General features: G+C 37.1%; 1 long non-coding RNA gene across 1 annotated transcript in view; it reads right to left on the bottom strand.

Annotated features, from left to right (window-relative positions):
- Window positions 1-24215, bottom strand: part of LOC136146749 (uncharacterized) — a 226001-nt gene that overhangs the window by 79755 nt on the left and 122031 nt on the right. The window contains exon 4 of the long non-coding RNA XR_010659040.1: window positions 14211-14375. This is a non-coding gene — a long non-coding RNA (uncharacterized lncRNA). The remainder of the gene's footprint in view (window positions 1-14210; window positions 14376-24215) is intronic.

Raw genomic sequence — 24215 nt, 5'->3', positions numbered from 1 at the left:
AGATTGTTCAAAAATAATCCAATTGGTCAAGGCTGGTGCATGTTGAACAGCATTTCCACTGAAGACTATCCTATCTTCATTCACATATTCATGGCATTATCTTTTTTGCCAATAGTTCCTTGATACCATGTTTTATTTTGTTTTGTTTTCCTTATACCAAAACTAAAGTCTCATTTCTCTCATAGATGGATGTGAAGTTGAAGTTCTTTTTTTAAAAGCCCAATTTGCAGACACATTCTAGGCTTTACACAGAGGGAGTGTGTATGTACAAATGTATGCAAAGTAAGTGCAATAGCTGCCATGTATTAAATTAGAGATCAGCCTTCCTAGCCCTGCCTCATGGCACGTGTGCCTATTAATTTAGACCTCTGTGGACTTGTCAGACTGTTAACTTGGGTGCAGCTTTCTCAGGTCACTGCTACTACTTAAACCATGGTGGCTGCAATGATCAGGAGCCAGATGGGAGGTCCTTTATAAATCCTTCCAATCTAGAAGTACAGACAAGAAGATTGAAGTACAAAGGAGAATAGTGGTAGATGGGGAGCCTTCTGAGAAGAGTACTCTAATTAAAGCAGCACAGAACATTTGAATTGTCTATACACCCAAACATCCTGGAATGTGAAGTCAAGTGGGCCTTAGGAAGCATCACTACGAACAAAGCTAGTAGAGGTGATGGAATTCCAGCTGAGCTATTTAAAATCCTGAAAGATGATGCTGTGAAAGTGCTGCACTCAATATGTCAGCAAATTTGGAGAATTCAGCACTGGCCACAGGACTGGAAAAGGTCAGTTTTCATTCCAGTCCCAAAGAAAGGCAAGGCCAAAGAATGCTCAAACTACTGCCCAATTGCACTCATCTCACACACTAGTACATTAATGCTCAAAATTCTCCAAGCCAGGCTTTAGCAATATGTGAACCATGAAGTTCCAGATGTTAGAGCTGACTTTAGAAAAGGCAGAGGAACCAGAGATCAAATTGCCAACATCCGCTGACTCATCAAAAAAGCAAAAGAGTTCCAGGAAAACATCTACTTCTGCTTTATTGACTATGCCAAAGTCTTTGACTGTGTGGATCACAATAAACTGTGGAAAATTCTGAAAGAGATGGGCATACCAGACCATCTGACCTGACTCTTGAGAAACCTGTATGCAGGTCAGGAAGCAACAGTTAGAACTGGACATGGAACAACAGACTGGTTCCAAATAGGAAAAGGAGTACATCAAGGCTGTATATTGTCACCCTGCTTATTTAACTTATATGCAGAGGACATCATAAGAAATGCTGGGCTGGAAGAAGCACAAGCTAGAATCAAGACTGCCAGGAGAAATATCAATAACCTCAGATATGCAGATGGCACCACCCTTATGGCAGAAAGTGAAGAAGAACTAACTGGCCTCTTGATGAAAGTGAAAGAGGAAGAGTGAAAAAGTTGGCTTAAAGCTCAACATTCAGAAAACTAAGATCATGGCATCTGGTCCCACTGCTTTGTGGCAAATAGATGGGGAAACAGTGGAAACAGTGGCTGACTTTATTTTGGTGGACTCCAAAATCACTGCAGATGGTGATTGCAGCCATGAAATTAAAATTACTCCTTGGAAGGAAAGTTATGACCAACCTAGACAGCATATTAAAAAGCAGAGACATCACTTTGTCAACAAAGGTCTGTCTAGTCAAGGCTATGGCTTTTCCAGTGGTCATGTATGGATGTGAGAGTTGGACTGTAAGGAAAGCTGAGCACCAAAGAATTGATGCTTTTGAATGGTGGTGCTGGAGAAGACTCTTGAGAGTCCCTTGGACTGCAAGGAGATCCAACCAGTCCATCCTAAAGGAAATCAGGCCTGAATATTCACTGGAAGGACTGATGTTGAAGCTGCAACTCCAATACTTTGGCCACCTGATGCAAAGAGCTGACTCATTTGAAAAGATCCTGATGCTGGGAAAGATTGAGGGCAGGAGGAGAAGGGGATGACAGAAGATGAGATGCTGGATGGCCTCAGCGACTCAATGGACATGGGTTTGAATGGACTCTGGGAGTTGGTGATGGACAAGGAGGCCTGACTTGCTGCGGTTCATGGGGTCGCAAAAAGTCGGACATGACTGAGCGACTGAACTGAACTGAAACACCCAAATAAATTCAGCAAATAAGATCTCTGGCAACTTGAGAGAGGACGGTAGGGAGAGAGAGAAGGAGGGAGGCTCAGAGGGAGGGACTGATGTAAGGCAGGAGAGCGACGGAACAAGGGAGAGAGGGAGGGAAGTCTAGTTTGGTGTATACATGCATGTATGAGTAATTATAGGGCAGTTTCCTTTTTTATCTTTTTTTTTTTCTCATTGAGGTCTATATACAAATATTCCACAATATAGTTAGTGCTTTACTGAACAGTTATAACTTCTCTTTAAAAAATTAAAACAAGTCAAAACTTTGGACAATTAAAATTGGTCAACAGAATTTCTGGAGTAAAATAATTTGTATTATGCCATAGGACAGCCCATTTTAAAAATCATTCTGTGGTAATTTTTATACCATCCCTATACCTGTTTGTGTATTTAAAAATTTAGTTACTAAGCACATTTCTATTAAGCACTTACTCAGACTCTGTCAGGTCTTGGAGACAGAGCAGAGAATAAAGCAAGTGTTATCCCTGACCTCACACACCTGAACTTTTGGATGAGACAATATGTCTCTCAAGAGCAGAGCATCACAGAGTCCTCTGTTTTCACCAAATGGTATCCTGATATCTGAAAAAATATGAACACTGTATAGCAAAGCCTATATTGCTGTCAATAATATTCTAAAATTGCTTGTGGTATGGGATGAATTGCACCCCACCAAAATTTGCATGTAGCACTAAATCTCAGTGCCTAAGAATTTTACTTTTATTTGGAAGTAGGGTCTTTACTGAGGTGATCACGTTAAAATGAGGTTATTAAAATTGCTATACTATAGTGTGATGGGTATCATATATTGGGTGATGTTCCTTAATGCCAAGGAATGCCAAAGATTGCCAGAAAACCACCGGAAACTCGGAAGGAAGCATAAAACATATTCCCTGACAGCCGTCAAAAGAAATCAACTTTGCTGACTCCTTGATCTCAGAGTTCCAACCTCTAGAACTAATAAAATTTCTCTTTTTGAGCCATCAAGTTTGTGGTACTTTGTTATGGCAAATGGCTACATTTTCTGAAACCAAATATTTCTAGTCCTTCTTTCAAATGTGGTAAAGCATGCAAAGAATGACTGTGGCAGTAATCAAGTTTCTCATGGAGAAATTTTAATTTTTAATGACTTTTAGAAAAATAGAGACAACTGCTCAGCTGAACCTCAATTTAATTATGTTAAAAATGTACACTCCAAAATTAAAAATGCACATCCCCAATTTTTTTATCCCAGTGTAAAATAAAATCCAAACACACTAGTGGGATATTTGGAACTGTAGTTCACAAAAGTAATTACTGGTTCATAATATGCAAAATAATTACATCAAAGAAGTAGAGAAAATAGCATTTAATTCTGGTTAGGGCAAGATCCTTAAACATACACCTAAACTCTAAGTTTAAGTATGCATGTCCATAATCAAAAGAAGGAAAGACAGTGTTCTTACTTAGTGTAAAAATTCAGCCATGTTGTATTTCAGAAGACAAGAGTTTCTAAGAAGCTAGAATTTATCTCTTTCTCAAAATTGTCCAACAAAGTGACAGAAGCTAAATGACTCAAAAACTTTTAAGTTGACAGAAGAACCACAATCTAAATTTATAACCAAATTCTGTTTGAATCAATCATCTTCCATAAAGCACTAGTTAAAACTATGTAAAGACAAAATAAACAAGTTGAAAGTTGTTTGAAACCAATTAAAATTCTAATAACATAATTGAACCACCATTACTGAATGGCCTCACTTTCCCCAACATTTTGGTATCCTTTGTATTCGGAGCCTTTTCCATATTTTCCCATGTTTTTTATGATGATTTAATGAATAGAAAAATTACATAAACACAAGCTTTATGATTAATATTTTTTTTGTTCTTTAAGATAATTGCAGCTGAATTAGAACATATTCTATTAGTTTTATTTGTCCTATGACAAAGCATCATTTTCTACTACCTACTGACTATTAAGCAAAAATTTTTTTTCTAATTACTTTACATCCTCATCAGTTTAGTTCAGTTCAGTCGCTCAGTCGTGTCCAATTCTTTGCTACCCCATGAATCGCAGCATGCCAGGCCTCCCTGTCCATCACCAACTCCTGGAGTTTACTCAAACTCATGTCCATCGAGTCAGCAATGCCATCCAACCATCTCATCCTCTGTCGTCCCCGTCATCTCCGGCCCCCAATCCCTCCCAGCATCAGGGTCTTTTCCCATGAGTAAACTCTTTGCATCAGGTGGCCAAAGTATTGCAGTTTCAGCTTCAGCATCAGTCCTTCCAATGAACACCCAGGACTGATCTCCTTTAGGATGGACTGGTTGGATCTCCTTGCAGTCCAAGGGACTCTCAAGCGTCTTCTCCAACACCACAGTTCAAAAGCATCAATTCTTCAGTGCTCAACTTTCTTTAAATTCCAACTTTATTTCTTTGCACTGATCACTGGGAAAGGGTTTCTTTTCTCTCCTTCTTATTCTTTGGAACTCTACATTCAAATGGGTATATTTTTCTTCTTTGCTTGTAGCTTCTCTTCTTTCACAGTTATTTGTAAGGCCTCCTCAGACAACCATTTTGCCTTTTTGCGTTTCTTTTCCATGGGGATGGTCTTGATCCCTGTCTCCTGTACAATGTCACGAACCTTCACCCATAGTTCATCAGGCACTCTATCAGAGCTAGTCCCTTAAATTTATTTCTCGCTTCCACTGTATAATGATAAGGGATTTGATTTCGGTCATACCTGAATGGTTTAATGGTTTTCCCTACTTTCTCCAATTTAAGTCTGAATTTGGCAATAAGGAGTTCACAATCTGAGCTACAGTCAGCTCCCAGTCTTGATTTTGCTGACTGTATAGAGCTTCTCCATCTTTGACTACAAAGAATATAATCAATCTTATTTCGGTGTTGACTATCTAGTGATATCCATGTGTAGAGTCTTCTCTTGTTTTGTGTTGTTGAAGCCCTAGTCCTTTTGGAAGTGATTAGGTAATGAAAATGGAGCCCTCACAAATGGGATTAGTGCCCTTCTAAGAAGAGATAACAAAGAAAAGTATCTGTCATGAGAGAACACATCCAGAAGACAGTTGTCTGCAAAACATCAGAGAGCTCTCAACAGACACTGAATGTACCAGTATGAATCTTGGTCTTCTCAGCCTCTAGAACTATGAGACAACAAATATTTGTTGTTTAAACCACCCAGACAATGACATCTTTATTATAATAGCCTAAATTGCCTGAGCAAATATTGTTCTTAGAAATTCTATCCTGGTCTGGTTCAAGAAGGTGGAGTACAAGGACGTGTGCTCAACTCCTCCTGCGAGAGCACCAAAATTACAACTAGCTGTTGAACAACCACCAATGGGATGACACTGAAACCCTCCAAAAAAAGATACCCCATGTTCAAAGGCAAGTAAACCACAATGAGATGGTATGAGGGGTGCAATCACAATGAATTTAAATCCCAAACCCGCTGGATGCACAACCCACAAACTGGAGAAAAATAAGACCAAAGAAGTTCTCCCACTGTTGTAAAGGTTCTGAGCTCCACACATCAGGCTTCCCAGCCTGGGGATCCAACAAAGGGACTGGGAATCCCCAGGGAATCTGACTTTAAAGGCCAGCAGGACTTGATTACAAGACTTCCACAGGACTGGGGGAAACAGACTCTGCTCTTGGAGGGCAAAAGCAAAATTCTGCATGCACCAAAACCCAGGGGAAAGGAGCAGTGACACCACAGGAGACTGAACCAGACCTACCTGCTAGGGTCTCTTGTGGAGCTGTGAGTCAGTGGTGACTCACCGCAGGGACAGGGGAGCAGCAGTCCTGGAAGGGGCCCCTCGGTGTAAGTCCCCTCGGAGGTCATCACTAACCCTACCACAGAGTCCATAAGTGCCACCATAGAGTCCATAGACCCTACCATAGACGCCAGGGTTGGGTTGCCTAAGGCTAAGCAACAAACAGGGAGGGAGCACAACCCCACCCATCAGCAGATACTTGGATTAAAGCTTTACTGAGCACAGCCCTGCCCCAGAGCAAGACCCAGTTTTTCCCACTGCCAGTCTCCACCACCAGGAAGCTTATTTACACAAGTCTTTTAGCCTCTTCCATCAGAGGGCAGACAGAAGAAGCAAGAAAAAAACACAACCCCACAGTGACTAGAACAAAAACCACGTTACAGAAAGTTAATCAGGATGAAAAAGCAGAAAGTTATGTCCCAGATGAATGGACAAGATAAAACCTCAGATAAACAACTAAATGAAGTGGAGATAGGCAACCTTCCAGAAAAAGAATTCAGAATAAGGATAGTGAAGATGATCCAGAATCTCAGGGAAACAATGGGGAAGATGCAAGAAATGTTTTCCAAAGACCTATAGCTCAGTCGGTAAAGAATCTACCTTCAGTGCAGGAGACCCTGATTCAATTCCTGGATCCAGAAGATCCTCTGGAGAAGGGATAGGCTACCCACTCCAGTATTCTTGGGCTTCCCTTGTGGCTCAGCTGGTAAAGAATTCACCTGCACTGCAGGAGATCTGGGTTTGATCCCTGAGTTGGGAAGATCCCCTGGAGAAGGGAAAGGCTATCCACGCCAGTATTCTGGCCTGGAGAATTCCATGGACTGTATAGTCCATGGGGTCGCAAAGAGTCGGACACAACTGAGCAACTTACTTCACGTCATAAGAACTGAAGAAGTAACATACAGAGATGAGTAATACACAGAAGGAATCAACAGCAGAGGCAGAAGAACAGATAAATGACCTGGAGGACAGAATGGTGGGAATCACTGCTGCAGAACAGAATGTAGAAAAAAGAACTTTAAAAAATGAGGACAGCCTAAGAGACCTCTGAGACAACATTAAATGCACCAACATTTGTATTACAGGGGTCCCAGAAGGAGAAGAGAGAGAGAAAGAACCTGAGAAAGTATTTGAAGAAATAACAGCTGAAAACTTCCCTAACACAGAAAAGGAAATAATCAACCAAGTCCAGGAAGCACAGTGAGTCTCAGGCAGGATAAACTCAAGGACGAACACATCAAGACACACAGTAATCAAACTGACAAAAATTAGAGACAAAGATAAAATATTAAAAGTAACAAAGGAAAAACAACAAATAACATACTAGGGAAGTAATCAACTGATTTCTCAACAAACTCTACATCCAGAAAAGAATGCATAATATATTTAAATTAATCAAAGAGAAGAAACTACAACGAAGAATATTCTATCCAGCAAGACTCTAGATTTGACAGGGAAATCAAAAGCTTTACAGACAAGCAATAGTTAAGAAAATTCAGTACCACCAAACCCGGTTTGCAACAAATGCTAAACGAATTTCTCTAAGTAGGAAACATAAAAGAAGGAAAAAACACAAAATAAACCCCAAACTTAATAAAATGGTAATATGATCATGTGTGTTGTGTTAGTCACTCAGTCATGTCTGGCTCTTTGCAATTCTATGGTCTGTCAATGGGATTCCCCAGGCAAGAATACTGGAGTGGATTGTCATTCCCTTCTCCAGGGGATCTTTCCAACCCGGGGACAGAACCTGGAGCTCCCGCATTGCAGGCAGAATCTTTACCATCTGAGCTACCAGGGAAGCATATATATCAATAATCACCTTAAATGTAAATGGATTAAATGTATAAACCAAAAGACATAGACTGGCTCGGCAGATGAAAACATGTGCATGTATGCACTTCTACTTACTACTTCATTTTGCTTAACCCCCAAAATTGTATATAATTATTTTATATTATTAGGTTAATCATATTTTCATTATAGTTTGCAATTATAATGATCCTTTATTTTTTTATCTGGCGATTAACTGTGAAAACTGATAAACATCATGTACTATTGTGAAAAAAATCCATCTTGATTAGAGTACAATTTCTAACATGAATTCCTACCTAGTATAGTTGGCCCTCAGAATCCACAGGTGATGAGTTCGAACTCCTTTCGATACCAAGATACAAGAATGCTCAAGTCATTTATGTGACAGGGTGTAGTATTTATATATAAGCTACACACATCCTTCTATATATGCTTCAAATCATCTCCAGATTACTTTTAATACCTACTACATGTAAATTCTATTTAAATAGTTGTTGGTGTAGAGCAACTTCAAGGTTTATCTTTGGGAACTTTCTAGAATATTTTTTGAACATTTTTAGTCCACAGTTGGTGACTCTACAAATGTAGAACCCACAGATATAGAGTGTCAACTGTATTCATTTTCTGTTAACATTAGAACAGATGTCACTGGAAGGTGACAGAAGAGCTGAGATCCTAAGAGGAGACAGTTTCTGTACATGATTCAGTTGCTGTTTAAAAGCATAAAATCTAGCAAGCTAGGATTTCAAGTAGGAATCAGGGAGCCAGGAACATCATCAGAGCTAGTAGAAGCCAGTAGATTAAAAAGGAGAAGTATTGGTCTTTATCTTTCTGGCTTACTTCACTCTGGATGCATGAGACAAATGCTTGGGCCTGGTGCACTGGGAAGACCCAGAGGAATTGGGTGGAAAGGAAGGTGGGAGGGGGGATCGGGATGGGGAATACATGTAAATCCATGGCTGATTCATGTCAATGTATGACAAAAACCACTACAATATTGTAAAGTAATTAGCCTCCAACTAATAAAAATAAATGGAAAAAAAAAAAAAAAGGAGAAGTAGCAGGAAATAGAAGAAATGAAAGCTGGCTATGGTCACAAGTTTAGAGGAATATCAGCACCATTCCATGGCAATAGAGGATCTTTGTTAGTTGATCCCTTTTATTCTTACATACTAAAAATGTAGCCTCAGAAGCTAAACTCGGAGAAAGCATTTGAGGTTGGTTCAAAAATGATGGAAAGGAGAATAAGGTCTGATTAGGTCTTGATCACTGAAATGGTAGAATAAAGGTGTCTTAAAAGCAAGAGATGGTATAGAGAAATAAAAAATAACATGGTCAAGGTCTAGTTTTATCCATGATGGAGTAGCTATTATTGGACTTAACTTCTTGTTATAAACAAGTCTAAAATCTAGACAAAACATATATAACAACTGTTTGCAAGCACTGGACAGCAGCCACTGTAGGGCTATGGTCTTGGAGAGAAAAGAGGCAAAATAAATGACACATAAACCCCAGATTTCTTCCTCAGGGCATTTTCCAAACCACAGTTCAGGGAAATAGAGCCTAAATAAAGACAATAGTCTTGTTGGACAGCAGAAATAGAGATCAGAGTTCAGGGCAGCCAAGAAAACTGGAATGGAGTGGCTGAGTCCTGGAGAGAAAAAACCTAAAGAGAAGGAGCCCTAATAATGTGTGTAAAATTTCCCCTCTGGCTCTTAGTTAACTTCTAAGATGCACTTATAGATGGAAAGCTTTGGAAACACAGGAAAGACAGTCACTGAGATGCTGGCAATCAGAGCAAAGGTTTCCAGTGGAGTTCAGTCCAAGAGTTAGACATAGCATTCAACGGAGATTCCAGAAATGCCACCTCCTAGGATGTGGAGTAAGAATCTGCCCCTAGGTACAAGGGCCATGCGTAAAACTGAAATAGACTTACCCTTGCAAAGCTTAAAACTACCTTGGCAAAATAAAGGTGATCCAAAAGTAATTTTGCTCCCCGCAAGGACAAAATATAACATTTTTATAACATAATTCTAAACATCTTGAACATACACTAGTGTTAGCTAAACAATCAAAAATTATTAAACATGCTAAGAATTTTTAAAGTCTAATAATTAACAGACAAAATAGAATCAGAAACAGAAAGTCTTGTAATTAACAGATGAAGAACTTAAAATAACTATGATTAATATATTCAAGAGAGATAGACAAAACAGTTAAGAGAATACAGGTTTTCAATAGTGGATTAAAATCTATAAAAAAGTAAAATGAACATTCTAGAATTACGAAATACATCATCTGAACTCAAGAAAGCATTATATAGTCTTAGTACCATACTGGAAATAACAGAAAACTGTATTAGTGAATTTGAAGAAAAATCAATGGAAAAATATCTCAATGAAAGTATAAAAAGAAAAAGAAATTACACAAAATGAAATTCAAGACTTAGGATGGGACAAAGTTAAACTTCAACAAACATCTGCTGTTCTAGACAAATATGTTCTGGAAAATATTAAAACTAAGCCTTGAAAAGATAAAGATGATTCCAACCAACTCAATAACATCCCACAACAAAGTCTAAAAACATTACAGAAATACAAAGAATGTCAGCACCTAACAACATAAAAATTCACAGGACATGTACTGTTCTTAGGTTCTCATGCTCTGCATAAGTATATTATTTGAAGGCAGATTGTGATATGTTAAAGACACAAAACTGAAAATTCTTGAGTAAGCACCAGAGTGAACCCTAACAAATCAAGAATGAACCCTAATGGAAAACTATGAATTGTGAATGATAATTATCCAAGGTATTAGTGTAACTAATTAGTATTAGCATAACTTTGTAAATTATAAGAACCTACCACTCTGGTGAGGGATGTGGTAATGGGGCAGACTCTGCACATGTGGGAAAGGAGATAAAGGAGAAAGCTTAATTTTCTGTGAACCTAAAAGTACTATAAAATATAAAGTCATTAAACACACAAATGTGCATGTACACACATGGACACATACATATAAGGATGTTACAAATAAAAAGCAGTGGCAAACGGTAGGTATAAACAGAGTTCTATGTGTGGTATCAGTTCAGTTGCTCAGTCATGCCTGACTCCTTGTGACCCCATGGACTGCAGCACCAGATTCTAAAAGTGAGCCCCTAAGAATACATGCCATAATCTCTAGATTCCCTATGAATATGCCCTATGAATATTATCCCTATGAATATTAGGTTTCTATTGTGACTATTCAACCTCATTATTGTAGCTAGAACTCTAATCAGTTCAGTTCAGTTCAGCCACTCACTCCTGTCCGATTCTGCAAACCCATGGACTGCAGCATACAAGACTTCCCTGCCTATCACCAACTCCTGGAGCTGGCTCAAACCCACGTCCCCTGAGTCTGTGATGTGATTCAACCGTCTCATTCTCTGTCATTCCCTGCTCCTCCTGCTTTCAATCTTGCCCAGCATCAGGGTCTTTTCCAGTGAGTCAGTTCTTTGCATCAGGTGGTCAAAGTATTGGAGCTTTAGCTTCAGCATCAGTCCTTCCAATGAATATTCAGGCAGGACTGATTTCCTTTAGGATTGACTGGTTTGATCTCCTTGAAGTCCAAAGGACTCTCAAGAGTCTTCTCCAACATCACAATACAAAAGCATCAATTCTTTGACCTTCAGCCTTCTTTATGGTCCAACTCTCACATCCATATGTAACTTCTGGAATACCATGGCTTTGGCAAGACAGACCTTTGTCGGTAAAGTAATGCTGCTGCTTTTTAATATGTTGTCTAGGTTTGTCATGCTTTTCTCCCAAGAAGCAAGTGTCTCTTGACTTCATGGTTGCAGTCACCATCTGCAGTGATTTCAGAGCCCAAGAAAATGAAGTCTGTCACACTTGTTTCCCTATCTATTTCCCATGAAGTGATAGGACTGGATGCCATGATCTTCATTTTCTGACTGTTGAGTTTTAAGCCAGCTTTTTCACTCTCCTCTTTCACTTTCATCAAGAGGCTTTTTAATTCCTCTTCCCTTTCTGCCATAAGGGTAGTATCATCTGCATATCTGAGGTTATTGATATTTCTCCCAGAAATCTTGATTCCAGCTTGTGCTTCATCCAACCTGGCATTTCACATGATGTATCCTGCATGTAAGCTAAATAAGCAAGGTGACAATATACAGCCTTGACATTCTACTTTCCCAACCTGGAATCAGTCCATTTTTCCATGTCCAATTCAAACTGTTGCTTCTTGACTTGCATACAGATTTCTCAGGAGGCAGGTAAAGTGGTCTGGTATTCCATCTCTTTAAGAATTTTCCACAGTTTGTTGTGATCCACACTGTCAAAGACTTTAGTGTAGTCAATGAAGCAGAAGTAGATGTTTTTCTGAAACTCTTTTGCTTTTTTGATGATCCAACAGATGTTGGCAATTTGATCTCTGGTTTCTCTGCCTTTTCTAAATCCATCTTGACCATCTAGAAGTTATTGGTTCACATACTGTTGAAACATAGCTTAGAGAATTTTGAGCATTATTTTGCAAGCATCTGTGATAAGTGCAATTGTGCACGGTTTGAACATTCTTTGGCATTGCCTTTCTTTGGGATTGGAATGAAAACTGAACTTTTCCAGCCCTGTGGTCACTGCTGCATTTTCCAAATTTGCTAGCATATTGAGTGCAGCATTTTCACAGCATCATCTTTCAGGATTTGAAATAGCTCAACTGAAATTTCATCATCTTCACTAGCTTTGTTCATAGTGATGCTTCCTAAGGCCCACTGACTTCTCACTCCTCGATGTCTGGCTCTAAGTGAGTGATCACACCATTGTGGTTATCTGGGTCATGAAGATCTTTTATGTATAGTTGCTGTGTATTCTTGCCACCTCTTCTTGATATCTTCTGCTTCTGTTAGGTCCATACCATTTCTGTCCTTTATTGTACACATCTTTGCATGAAATGTCCCCTTGGTATCTCTAATTTTCTTGAAGAGATCTCTAGTCTTTCCCATTCTATTGTTTTCCTCTATTTCTTTGCATTGATCACTTAGGAAGGCTTTCTTATGTCTCCTTGCTATCCTTTGGAAGGTTCCATTCAGATATATATATATCTTTCCTTTTCTCCTTTGCCTTTTACTTCTCTTCTTTTCTCAGCTATCTGTAAGGCCTCCCCAGATAACCATTTTGCCTTAAGGCATTTCTTCTTCTTGGGAAATACGTCTAGAATATGAGAACTCTAATATTCTAGACCATATGTAAATGTATGAATGTGGCTATGTCCCAGTAAAACTTTACTTAACAAAATTAGAGAGGGGTTGTATTTGACCTAAAGGTTACAATTTGCCAGCAACTAATATAGAACATCCTAAGGAACCTACAGAAAAGATTCTAAAGTTGACAAAAGAATTTAGCAAGGTCACAGGATAGTAAGGTCAATCTACCAAAAGTCAGTTGCATTTTTATATATTAGCAACAAACAATTGAAATTTTTAAATTATTGCTAATACCATTAAAATGATATATTTAGGGATAGATTTTCACAAAGAATTTAATGTACAAGTGTACATTAAAACACAAACATTGTTGAGAAAAACTAAGCAAAGTCATTCAGTCATGTCTGACTCTTTGTGACCCCATGGACTGTAGCATACCAGGCTCCTCTGTCCATGGGATTTTCCAAGCAAGGGTACTGGAGCGGGTTGCCATTGCTAAGTCACTTCAGTCGTGTCCGACCCTGCGCGACCCCATATACGGCAGCCCACCAGGCTCTCCCATCCCTGGGATTCTCCAGGCAGGAATACTGGAGTGGGTTGCCATTTCCTTCTCTGGGGTTGCCATAATAGGATCCAAATAAACAGATAGATCGTGCTTATGGTTTGGAGGACTGAATGTCACTAATTATTTCAGTTCTTCCCTATTTGATCTATACCCTTTATATGCTGTGTTTTTTCCAATATAAGCATATCCCTATGATAAAGCTTAAATTTATAGATTAAACACAGCAAAAGATTAATGAAGATATATAGGACAACAATTGATATATAGAACAATTATAATGCAATTTAAGAAAAGTTATGTGAATGTAATCTGCCTCTCTCTCAAAATATATGATTGTGTTAGCCAAGACATGGACACAACCTAAGTGTCCATCAACAGGTAAATGGATAACAGATAAAAGGGTACACAATCACACACACACAGAATTTTACTCAGCCATTAAAAAATGAGATATTGCCATCTGTGGCAACATGGATGCACCTAGAGGTTATCATACTGGGTGAAGTAAGTCCAACAGAAAGACAAATATGGTATCAGTTATATGCAGAATCTAGAAAATACAAATGAACTTACTTATGAAATAGAAACAAACTCACAGACATAGAGAACAAACTTACAGTTACCAAAAGCGAAAGTGGTGGAGGGGTAAATTAGGAGTATGGGCTTCCCAGGTGATGCTTGAGGTAAAGAACCTACCTGCCAATGCAAGAGACAGAAGAGATACGGGTTCAATCCCTGGGTCAGGAAGATCCCCTGGAGAAAGTCAGAGCAACTCATTCCAGTATTCTTGACTGAAGAATCCCATGAACAGAGGAGTCTGGCAGGCTGCATTCCACAGATTCACACAAGAGTCCAACACAGCTGAAGCGACAGCACACACACGTGGGATTAACAGATACACATCACTATATACAAAATAGATAAACAACAAGAATTTACAGCACAGAGAGCTATATTCAATATCCTGTGGTAACCTATAATAAAGAAGAATCAGGAAAAAATATTCATGTGTGTATAACTGAATCACTTTGCTGATATTGCCAATTCCTAAAACTAACAAAACACTGTAAATCAACCATACTTCAATAAATATAAATAAAATACCTTATTTTTAAAAATGTAATGCCTTTCCCAGTGAAATATATCACCCTTGGTGGTATAACTTTTGCAATTCAGGTGAGACAGAAAAACTAGCACAAATCTTTTTCCTTCTTCACAATTTCAGAAATTAAAGGTTTATTCTTACCATAGATCCTAGCAACCTCAGCATGCAATTTTTCTCCTTATGAATAAAGTAGAGAATGTTCACATTTTCCCTTAAATGAAGTACTCTTGGTTTCTCTTTGGCATATCTGAATTGCCAGCGTTACTACTCTTGTGCTTTGGGGCCATTAATAAAATTAAGTGTTCCTTCAACACAAGCATTCCTTGGGAGAGTGGTCTTTGTGACAGAGACAATCTCAGTTAATCCAAGAGATGATGTCTGTCCCAAGAAAGATGGAAGCAGGAAGGTGCAAGATTTCATCAGGCTGCTAACAGTGGTGCACAGCGTAAAACTTTGAAATAATTGTAAAGCTTTCAACTTAATGGCAACCCACTCCAGTGTTCTTTCCTGGAAAATTCCAGGGCCAGAGGAGCCTGGCAGGCTACAGTCCCTGGGCTGCAAAGAGGTGCACACAATGGAACATAAGCACAAACTCACACACACACGCAACTGAAACCAAAGGAAAAAACAATGTGGGTAAGGAGGAACCACTTTCTAAGAATTAATTTTATTATTTGTAAGACAATTCACTTAAAATGGCACATGGTAAGCATAAAGTGGATAGCAGTTTCATTGTTTTTCCTGGAGGAGATTCCAGAAACCTTCTTGGATCCAGAAAGATGCTACAATGAAATTACTTTGATTCTAATGTTGGAATTAATGCCACAGTGTTAAAGGTAAAAGGATTTATTGATCTGATGGAAACTGAGTCATTTTAAATAAATGGCATGGATAATCAAGTAATTCCTTAATGTTCCACCTGGAAATAATTCCTCACTAACTATTCCCAGAACAGAAATAAAGTAGTCCAAGATGAGGTTCTACATATAACCAAGAACATGTTTTTATTTCATCACTGGCCCCACTGGAAAAATTATTTTTCTCTCAAATGGGATTAAGCAGATTATGGAGAAAGAGATATTTAATTGGCTGACTGGACTGAGACTATCCGTACATGTAAGGATTTTAAAATGAATAACAGAGCCACAAAAATGCATGGAATATATTTTTTATATTCTAAGAAACAGATCATTTTAACTCTACTACCATGCTTACAGTAATAACACTGAAATTAAACAATTTCCTTTTCCACATACTCCAGACTATTTTGTAACTTTCGTCCAAAATCAAAGTTCAATATTAGAGAAATATTTTTATAACAAATTGAGTAAATTTTTTGGAATAGATCAAATGGGTTTTAAAATAAATTTTAAATAGATAATCTGGAAAAAAAAGAAAAAAGACTCCTTTGTACCTAAAATCTTTGCTTGATCTTTCTAAAGAACAGAAAAATTTACGTGTGTATAATATTTAAACTATGAAAATCAAAAAATCTAGACACAAAGGATTTGATTTGAAAAATCTCTTGCTTAAAAGAAGGCTCATATTCACTTATATTCAAGCCACCCTCTATTAAGGAAGTTGGACAGCAATGAAAACTAGGAAATACTGTATTAAATAATATACTTTGCCTTTAGATTGGTTAGAAAAAAACATAGGACATGCATCTAAAATGGGAAGTAGTTAGTCATTTTTATTCATTGATACAAACAATATTTACTGATTATCTTTTTAACATGTGAGGAAAATATAATTCCTGTCCTTAAGGAATTAGCAGTTCTAAAGGATACATGGACATTTATGTTATCAACTATAATACATGGTGAAATGAAATAAATGCTATGCTTGTAATACAAAGCCCTGCAGATGTTCAGAAAAGAGCAGATTAGAAGAAATGAAAAGGAAGCATCCACAGCACACCTGGGATGATAGGACACTTACTGCCTTTACTGATGCTACACATAGGGAATAGTATTGACATTGGAGCTTGAAGTACAGATGGGATACTGGTCAGTATAGATGACTGCCAAGGCATCCGCTGGATCATCGAAAAAGCAAGAGAGTTCCAGAAAAAACATCTACTTCTGCTTTATTGACTATGCCAAAGCCTTTGACTGTGTGGATCACAATAAACTGTGGAAAATTCTGAAAGAGATGGGAATACCAGACCACCTGACCTGCCTCTTAAGAAACCTGTATGCAGATCAGGAAGCAACAGTTAGAACTGGACATGGAACAACAGACTGGTTCCAAATTGGGAAAGGAATGCATTAAAGCTGTATATTGTCACCCTGCTTATTTAACTTATATGCAGAGGACATCATGAGAAATGCTGGGCTGGATGAAGCACAAGCTGGAATCAAGCTTGCCAGAAGAAATATCAATAACCTCAGATATGCAGATGACACCACCCTTATGGCAGAAAGTGAGGAAGAATTAAAGAACCTCTTGATGAAAGTGAAAGAGGAAAGTGGAAAAGTTGGCTTAAGCTCAACATTCAGAAAATGAAGATCATGGCATCTGGTCCCATCATTTCATGGCAAATAGATGGGGAAACAGTGGATACAGTGGCAGACTTTATTTTGGGGGGCTCTAAAATCACTGCAGATGGTGACTGCAGCCATGAAATTAAAAGACGCTTACTCCTTGGAAGAAAAGCTATGACCAACCTAAATAGCATATTAAAAAGCAGAGACATTACTTTGCCAATAAAGGTCCATCTCATCAAGGCCATGATTTTTCCAGTAGTCATGTATGGATGTGAAAGCTGGTTCATAAAGAAAGCTGAGCGCCGAAAATTGATGCTTTTGAACTGTGGTGTTGGAGAAGACTCTTGAGAGTCCCTTGGGCTGCAAGGAGATCCAACCAGTCCATCATAAAGGAGATCAGTCCTGAATATTCATTGGAAGGACTAATGTTGAAGCTGAAACTCCAATACTTTGGCCACCTCATGCGAAGACCTGACTCAATTGATAAGCCCCTGATGCTGGGAAAGATTGAAGGTAGGAGGAAAAGGGGATGACAGTGGATGAGATGGCTGTGTGGCATCACCGACTCGATGGATACGAGTTTGAGTAAAGTCTGGGAGTTGGTGATGGACAGGGAGGCCTGGCTTGCTGCAGTTCCTGGGGTCACAAAGAGTCGGACATGATTGAGCGACTGAACTGAACTGAATGCTTGAGTATTAGAGAAATTAAAGAAAAGCAGCAAGGGCAGTTATAGGCAATATTCAAATATTTCCATGAAGGGAATAATTAAGCCAAGCCATAAAGATTTAAGAGCAGTCGAGTATACATAAATAATAAACAAACAGAAAGGGCATATAATATTAAGGTAGAAGAAAAGGTAGGAATAAGTGAGAATCAAGAAACAGTTCAAGAAATCAAGAAAATTACATAGTTTCAATTTCTTCACATCCTCCCTAACATGTTCATTTTTTGTTTTGGAATAGCCCTGCTGAGTGTAAAGAGATACGCCTTTGTGGTTGCAAATGTATTTTTAAGCCTGCATGAAATGGATGATCTTCTGAAAAGAAAATGTAGTAAGTACTCAACTTAAGTAAGTGTAATAATTGACACCAGAAGACACAGTAAATCTAAATAGACAAATTACCAATGGAAAAGTACAAAATGCTTCAAGGAACTAATTTTGACATGATTTCACTGGGGTAGTTCATGAAGCCTTTAAAAAGTCAATAATTTCAAAGCCTCTTAAACTTTTCTAGAGCACAAGAAAAAAAAAAACATATTAGAATGTGAATAATGTCAAAACTCAGAAGATGCACACACATGTGCAAAACTAGACCAGTCTCATGTAAGTATTGATGAAAAGTAAATTAAGAATAGGAGGCAAAAACCTGCATCATAATGAATAAATCTATAAACAAGGAGACTGTGAGGATGTTTCAACATTAGATATCAGGGAAATGACATATTTATCATTATAGATCTTGGAAAAGCATTTGATATATTCAATACCATTTAATTTTTTTAAATAATAAAATAGGAATGAAAAATTTTTGTGTCTTAACCTCAAAACCAGCACCATATCTAATGGAAAAATGGTATGTGCTTTCCCACTTAAGGCAGAAATAAGAATGATATCCACTCACCGGTCCAACTCTCACCATTGCTCACCAGAATTAAAAAGAAACACCTCAAGTTGGTTGTTTGTTTTAAGTCAGAAACAACTAAAAAGGTTTCTATTGTGGATGATATTGGATAACTTGAAAACTCAAGATTCTGGTTTGAAAAACTTAAACTACCATAGCTAAGAAACCACCACAAATGATATGGGCAATTAGTAAGATTTTATGGTGCAAAACTAATATATATACATAGCGCTTATATGGAGAAAGAAAAATGTAAGCCTAAGGCATATTTATAAAAGCAACAGAAATAGTTTCAAAATATTTAAGGAATATACAGATATCTATGAAGATACAATTAAACTTATTTGAAAACACAGGAAATCTGAACAAGCATATAAAATGTCAAATTCTGTTAATTGATAAATTTAATGCAATTCAACTAAAAGCACAAAAGTTTTGGTTTATTTTAGTAGGTGGGGGAATCACCAAGCTGATTTTAAAGTTAATTTAAATTTTTAAAAAACACAATATCTAGAAAAATCAGAAAAGAGTCATAAGAGGGTACATCTCTATCAGATATTAAGACATAAAATAATGTAAATAATTAAAATGGCATCATCATAGACACAAGAAAAGCAAACGCATAAATGGCATACAATTAAAAGTCCAGAGCTCTCCAATTAAAATAAATTAATTAAATTTTTAAAATTTTTAAATAATAGTAGTAATGAAAAAATGTCCAGATCTACATCCATTTGTTTCATAAGCTTCTCAGATTTCTCAACATCATTTATTAATATGTCATTTCTTCACTGAGCTGATACTATCACAAATAGTTACTCTCAAAAATTGTGGATAAGAGTACAAATTCGTCCACTTATAGGCAATATGTATTACATTACAATGTACATATCTTTTAAACCAGAAATTTTTCTTAGAAGAACATCTCAAAGGTGTATATGCATAGAAAAAAAGTGATATGCAGACTATATCTTGCTATGCTTTGTGACAGTGAAAGCTTAGAAATAATCTAAATGTACAAAAATAAGGAACTGGTCAAACAAATTATGTATTTATACAATGGAATAATATATATCCAGAATAGTTAATAAAGATGCTCTTATATGGAAAGATCTCCAAGATTTTTTTACGCTTAAAGAGAGCATAGAAAAACAAGAGTTTAGAATCCTACCAATTTTACTTTAAAATGAGGGTGAAAATTGTGTGTATATGGTATATAATACACACAAAATATATCTGAAAAGAAATACAGTGGCTGCTTATGGGAAGAGGAGAAATGGTTGAGGTTTAGAAGGAAGAGATAAATGTTTTCTGAACTTTATTTTCTAAATGTTGAATCCTGTAAATATATATTACATAACTGAAAAAAATAATTTTGTTTTAGAAGAAAAAAGCAAGCAAATAAAACAACAAAACCAGTAAAAGGCCTCTTGAAATTCTAAACTCTAGTCAACATAAAGGTATTTGGCAGAGGACAAAAGAACAACCACAATTTGAACATTTTATTATTTTTAAAAATTTCTCAATTTCCATTTATTACCCAACAACATGTATTGAGCACTTGAGTCAATAATGAAAGCATCACAGACAAAAGCTTTCCAGTGAACTGAATCTTAAAACTCTATTGCAGTTCTGCCTAATGACACTTTTTTTTAATCAAAGAGAGATGCAGATTTTTTTAGCTTTCCAAAAACTTACTTTGAAGTTAACAGTATCTTGTACTAAATTAAGTTAGTAAAATCAGCAAATACATATGTTGGCCACCTGATGAAAAGAGCCAATTCATTGGAAAAGATCCTGATGCTGGGAAAGATTGGGGGCAGGAGGAGAAGGAGGTGACAGAGGATGAGATGGTTGGATGGTATCAACAACTCAGTGGACATGAGTTTGAGCAAATGTGGGAGACAGTGAAGGACAAGGGAGCCTGGTGCTGCAGTCCATGAGTCACGAAAAGTTGGACATGACTTAGTGATTGAACAACAACACAGACATTAGCCCTTTTTCTACTCAGTAAGACTTATATTCTGCTAACTCCAAACATTCAGCAGTGCTCTGTCACACCTTCTCTTGTCCTTTTCTCTTCCCTAAGAGACTCCGGAAGCCAGATCAAGGAGTAATTAGGCATTGTGAGTTAACAGGAACTGTGCAAAGTCTTTTAGTTTATTTTTTGATCGCTTTTTTTTTTAAAGTGGGTTTTGTCATACATTGATATGAATCAGCCATAGAGTTACACGTATTCCCCATCCCGATCCCCCCTCCCACCTCCCTCTCCACCCGATCCCTCTGGGTCTTTCCAGCCCACCAGGCCCGAGCACTTGACTCATGCATCCCACCTGGACTGGTGATCTGTTTCACCATAGATAATATACATGCTGTTCTTTCGAAACATCCCACCCTCACCTTCTCCCCCAGAGTTCAAAAGTCTGTTCTGTACTTCTGTGTCTCTTTTTCTGTTTTGCATTTAGGGTTACCGTTACCATCTTTCTAAATTCCATATATATGTGTTAGTATGCTGTAATGTTCTTTATCTTTCTGGCTTACTTCACTCTGTATAATGGGCTCCAGTTTCATCCATCTCATTAGAACTGATTCAAATGAATTCTTTTTAATGGCTGAGTAATATTCCATGGTGTATATGTACCACAGCTTCCTTATCCATTCGTTTGCTGATGGGCATCTAGGTTGCTTCCATGTCCTGGCTATTATAAACAGTGCTGCAGTGAACATTGGGGTGCACATGTCTCTTTCAGATCTGGTTTCCTCAGTGTGTATGCCCAGAAGTGGTATTGCTGGGTCATGTGGCAGTTCTATTTCCAGTTTTTTAAGAAATCTCCACACTGTTCTCCATAGCGGCTGTACTAGTTTGCATTCCCACCAACAGTGTAAGAGGGTTCCCTTTTCTCCACACCCTCTCCAGCATTTATTGCTTGTAGACTTTTGGATAGCAGCCATCCTGACTGGTGTGTAATGGTACCTCATTGTGGTTTTGATTTGCATTTCTCTGATAATGAGTGATGTTGAGCATCTTTTCATGTGTTTGTTAGCCATATGTACATCTTCTTTGGAGAAATGTCTGTTTAGTTCTTTGGCCCATTTTTTGATTGGGTCATTTATTTTTCTGGAATTGAGCTTCAGGAGTTGCTTGTATATTTTTGAGATTAATCCTTTGTCTGTTTCCTCATTTACTATTATTTTCTCCCAATCTGAGGGCTGTCTTTTCACCTTACTTATAGTTTCCTTTGTTGTGCAAAAGCTTTTAAGTTTCATTAGGTCCCATTTGTTTATTTTTGCTTTTATTTCCAATATTCTGGGAGGTGGATCATAGAAGATCTTGCTGTGATTTATGTCGGAGAGTGTTTTGCCTATGTTCTCCTCTAGGAGTTTTATAGTTTCTAGTCTTACATTTAGATCTTTAATCCATTTTGGGTTTATTGCATTCCTATATACTAACAATGAAAAAACAGAAAGAGAAATTAAGGAAACAATACCATTCACCATTGCAACAAAAAGAATGAAATACTTAGGAGTATATCTACCTAAAGAAACAAAAGACCTATACATAGAAAACTATAAAACACTGATGAAAGAAATCAAAGAGGGCACAAATAGATGGAGAAACATACCGTGTTCATGGATTGGAAGAATCAATATTGTCAAAATGGCTATTCTACCCAAAGCAATCTATAGATTCAATACAATCCCTATCAAGCTACCAACGGTATTTTTCACAGAACTAGAACAAATAATTTCACAATTTGTATGGAAATACAAAAAACCTCGAATAGCCAAAGTAATCTTGAGAAAGAAGAATGGAACTGGAGGAATCAACCTGCCTGACTTCAGACTCTACTACAAAGCCACAGTCATCAAGACAGTATGGTACTGGCACAAAGACAGAAATATAGATCAATGGAACAGAATAGAAAGCCCAGAGATAAATCCACGAACCTATGGACACCTTATCTTTGACAAAGGAGGCAAGTATATACAACGGAAAAAAGACAACCTCTTTAACAAGTGGTGCTGGGAAAACTGGTCAACCACTTGTAAAAGAATGATCACTTTTAATTCAACAATTTTGCTTCCAAACTTTATGGAACAGAACTATTTTCTAAACTTTGGTGTTCACCATTTCATATTTTTTATTTCATCATGATCTCATGAACTTTGTTGGTAAAAGATTAATTATTCTTTAAATTTAGAAAACATGTATTGGTTAAGAAAACTATGAATTTCCCAATTCCAGTCTGTCCTTAATTAACATCACAACAAGTACATATATATATGCCTTCCATTATCTTACAAAATTTAATGTAATGTTCTAAAACTTGAAAGACTCCATCATCATAAAGTCCTAGAGATTAGCTAACAAGACTTTTGGTTTGAGGGTTTTCCAAACAATAATTTAAGTGAACAAAAACAACCAAATGAACCTGTAGATTTTAAGCAGTTTTCACAGACCAGTGCAGTAAATAGGAAGTATCTAGGGAGAAGAAAATACTTCAAATAATGGCACAAAATTGGAGGTGTGCAAGCCTCCTAAAGTGGTTACTACCTGTGACTTTACAAGGTTTTGATTTGTTTTTTAAAGTGGGCAAATTCAAACAAATATCTTTTCCAAAAGGGGAGAAATAGTATCTTGATGACTGTACATGTTCTTTTCCTTTAAAAACAAACAAAACACAATTATTAATAAAACAATTTGTCACTTATAAATCTGAAGTCTTATTTCTTCAGACAGGATGTATTTTAAAATATACTTATCACCATCCTCAAATTAATCATTTTTGTTTAAAAAAATTGCCCATTTTGAAGAAGTTTTAACTTAGTTTCCTCATTATTTTCTTTGAATGAATAAGACTAATTCTAGAGTAACACTCTAAATGTATTTCTTCCAGTTTTATTGAGACAAACATCACTGTACATGTTTAAAGTGTACAAAAGAATGATTTTATTTACATATAGCATGAAGTGATTATCATAGTAAGTTTAGTGAATATCCACAATTTCATATAGATACAAAATTAAGGAAGTAGAAAAATTTGAGTTATTTTATGAACAGATGAGGAGATAGTCTAAATGGGCTGGTGATTCTCATAACATAGATGAGCATTACTACTACTGTAGAAAAAATTTTTCTAAGAAATCTGATCAACTAAAGATGAAAACAAATGAAAATCAGCTAAAATGGTCACTAAGAAAATACTACTTATATATGCTCACTTTTGCATAGCCTGTGCATCTCAGATCTTACCCACCAATAACTGGATAATAAAGCATTATGGCATTATTCTAAATTTATTGTTATGACAGAAAGGCTACCAGACTAATTGCTTTATTATTGCCTTCCATCGTCTTCCACTTACCCAGGGGTATATATCTAAAGTTGTTTTCCTCCGAGGAAATAATATTTAAGCTTACACCCTATAGCCAAAATGAAGTTTTACCTCTTTGGTCAACTTCAGAGCCTTGTAAATGTTTTTAT

This window comes from Muntiacus reevesi, chromosome 14 (assembly GCF_963930625.1).
Source record: "Muntiacus reevesi chromosome 14, mMunRee1.1, whole genome shotgun sequence".
NCBI classification, from domain to species: Eukaryota; Metazoa; Chordata; class Mammalia; order Artiodactyla; family Cervidae; genus Muntiacus; species Muntiacus reevesi.
This window is presented reverse-complemented; position numbering and strand designations above follow the sequence as displayed.